The sequence below is a fragment of the Poecilia reticulata genome, linkage group LG16, assembly GCF_000633615.1.
Source record: "Poecilia reticulata strain Guanapo linkage group LG16, Guppy_female_1.0+MT, whole genome shotgun sequence".
Lineage (NCBI taxonomy): Eukaryota > Metazoa > Chordata > Actinopteri > Cyprinodontiformes > Poeciliidae > Poecilia > Poecilia reticulata.
In genome coordinates, this window is record NC_024346.1 from 6,956,283 (window position 1) to 6,959,220 (window position 2,938).

The 2,938-nt window shown below is 40.0% G+C and overlaps 2 protein-coding genes across 2 annotated transcripts in view; one reads left to right on the forward strand and one right to left on the reverse strand.

Annotated features, from left to right (window-relative positions):
* The window catches only part of LOC103477757 (golgin subfamily A member 6-like protein 22), a 35,866-nt gene extending 33,284 nt beyond the window's left edge, over positions 1-2,582 (reverse strand). The window contains exon 1 of the mRNA XM_008431056.1: positions 2,474-2,582. The gene's annotated coding sequence lies outside the window, so the exon portion shown is untranslated. The remainder of the gene's footprint in view (positions 1-2,473) is intronic.
* A 309-nt stretch (positions 2,583-2,891) lies between these two features.
* LOC103477758 (killer cell lectin-like receptor subfamily G member 1) overlaps positions 2,892-2,938 on the forward strand; it is a 10,973-nt gene continuing 10,926 nt past the window's right edge. Inside the window, exon 1 of the mRNA XM_017309691.1 lies at positions 2,892-2,933. The gene's annotated coding sequence lies outside the window, so the exon portion shown is untranslated. The remainder of the gene's footprint in view (positions 2,934-2,938) is intronic.

Consider the following 2,938-nt stretch of genomic DNA (forward strand, 5'->3'; position numbering starts at 1 on the left):
GAGTCCCACATTACAAGCCGCTCTGCGTAACATGCGGCGACCGGCTGCTAATGAGGCAATGAAGCTTCAAGCTGCTTCGCCACGTAGAGACCAAGCAGGCTGTGGATATAAGCAACACTTTGGGTGTTATTGTCTCTCATCACTCCCAGATGGGACCATCTTGTTGCAGAGAAACAAGCTCAGGGTTCCCGTTAGTCATTATCGTGAGTTAGTTTTCACAAAAGTAAAATGTTAATTTTTGCGGCGCATCTGTATCTTATTTTGAAGGGATATGTAAACGCTACCATAGCAACCAGAGTCAGAGCGTTTGGGTGGTGGTCGAGAGGAGATGAGTAGAGCTTGTGAGTCTTAAGTCTGGTTTAGAAGCAAAATGTAAGAATTGTCGGTCAATTCTCCAAACCTCTGTGACCACAGAGCTGATAAAACTCCAACAGGTTTGATCAGTTTGTGTCTCCAGCTACACGGCAGGAGCAACACGAACCGATTCCAGTCACGAACATTGCGATTCCAGAAGAAAATTCACAAAACCCCTAACATGGCATATGGGAATTTAGAATGAGAATGAGATGTAGAAGCAATAGTGATAGTTTGTGGACTCATTTTAAGAAAATAAAGACGTAACAAAAAGAAAAGGCGGTGGATAAAAGACGACGGGAGCAGCCCTCTATTTGCTGCACTACGATTTGGAGGCGAGTATGTTTTTTCATAGTTAATATTTTTAACTGAATAAACATAATAAACATATATAATAATAACCTTTACATATAATAATAAACATTTCCACACATCATCTCCGATATCCACCGGACTCTCAGTTGCGCGATATGTCAGCTGTTTGGGATTCCCCTCCGTTCTGACGTCACCGCGCTTTCTGATTGGCTACCTGTCACATTCAACTGGTTGTATTCTAGTTCCCAGTCAGGAAAAACCCCACAGGCTGCGATAAAAAGGCCAAGACAACCCAAATTGGGTATATTCAGAATTTAGCGGGAACACCAACATGACTACACACTACACACTAGACTAGATGTGCCCATCTAGTCGGATGTGCCCATCTTCTTATCTTGATCTTATTTAAATCTACTGATTACTGAAGGGCAATATAGTATACAGACTTCATAATCTGCACTCTTTTGGTTGAATGCAATATTTATTTCCACTTAGGCTTTATGTTGTTTAGTTTTTATTCAAGTACGTTTTTTTGTTAATGGAGACTGAGAATCCATTTTATTTTTGTTTTTGGTTGTTTTGTTTATTTAGTTTATCAATTCCAGTGTTATGTGCTCTTTTGAAAATAGAGCACATAACTATAGAGTATGTATAGCAGGAAATCGCATGCATTATTAGTCATTTCCATTAAATTAGTGTCAAAAGGTCTTGAAACAATATTATTGTTTATTGCAATAATTTTTTTAGACAATTAATCGTCCAGCAAAAATTGTTATTGTGACATGCCTACTAGCAACTGTAAATATCTCTTATCAATGTCAATATTTTACATTGGATTTGCCAGAAAGCCTAAACCAGTGGTCCAAACAATACCAGAGAGCATTTAGATTTTTTTTTCATATGTTGTATATGTTATGTACGGTTGTTTGCAGATGAACACCATTGAACACACATGAGCGCATTCGAAGCAATGCCTGCAAGTAGCAGCTTGTACTTCAAAACGAGCCTTTATGTTAACATATGAGGAATTCATATGTTAAAGTTAGTTTCTCTCAATGGAATATATACTAGTCAGTCCCAGTGACCGTTTCACTAACGGTTTTTGCCCATGTGCTTTCTGGGTAAAAATCAATCGAGAAACGCGTCCCCACCCCTCAACAATTTACAATTTCCGGCAGCGCAGGTGATAGACGTGTAACACTTTTTCTGTTACAAACTGACCTGACTCCGGCCCCCCACCAGAGAAGGGAAAAGTTTTGTGGCCCTCACAGGAAAAGGTTTGGGGATCACTGGCCTAAACTCTCATCTTTTCAGGAAGTCTATTTTGTGTCCTGCTTTCAGCTAGCTTTCACCCTTTTATATCAGCAATTAAAAATAATTACTGATATGAAAATCAATCATTTCTATGGCAACGGGTCTGCGTAGCAAAGCAAGCATAAGCAGCGAGAAAAATGAACGAGTGGTTTGGAGCTGTTCTTCAACGGTTTTTCTGCGTTATTTTCCCTTTGCTGTGGCGAACTGCACTACATTAATGATACCTACATCTTTAAGTTTAATTTCGTTAACGGAATTGTTTTGAAGCCGAAGCGGAAGGTAAACGGTTGTCTTTTTGCCCTCCAGGGTTGTGCGCATGCCCGAAATTAAACAATAACATGCAACGTGTTTACAGTAACGATAGTTAGCATTTTTGGCTAACGGCAGTAAACAATTACTTATAATGCACATACATACCTCAAAATAGAATCGATGTCAATGAAACACTTATAAACATGATACCTATCTATTACTTGTGCACTTAACCCACCTATGAAAACAGAAATCAGAATCTTCAGTAATAGCTTGCGACGCGGACTTCTTCTTCTTCTTCTTCTTCTTCTTCTTCTGTGGTGGTTATTGGCGGTTGGCCAAAAACGGAATTGGCGCATTACCGCCACCGGCTGGTATGAAATGTGGAACGTCACGAAAGGATTATATATCTTATATAATTAATAACAATATGTCTAAATATATATAATTACTATAATTATATATATTTAATTTAACGAAATATTACCCGATGAATTTTCCTTTGGTGCACCTCTCTCTGAATACACATTATTCAGGTGGATGCGAAAACATAGATCGCCGCCCCCTCCAGACGGGGTTTTGGCGCCCCCTCTGGTGCTGCGCCCCTCTGCGTTGCTGTTTGATAGAACGCTGTCTGGAGGCGGAGTGATCCGCTGGTCAGTACAGCGGTCCGCTGTTTGATAGAACGCTGTCTGGAGGCGGA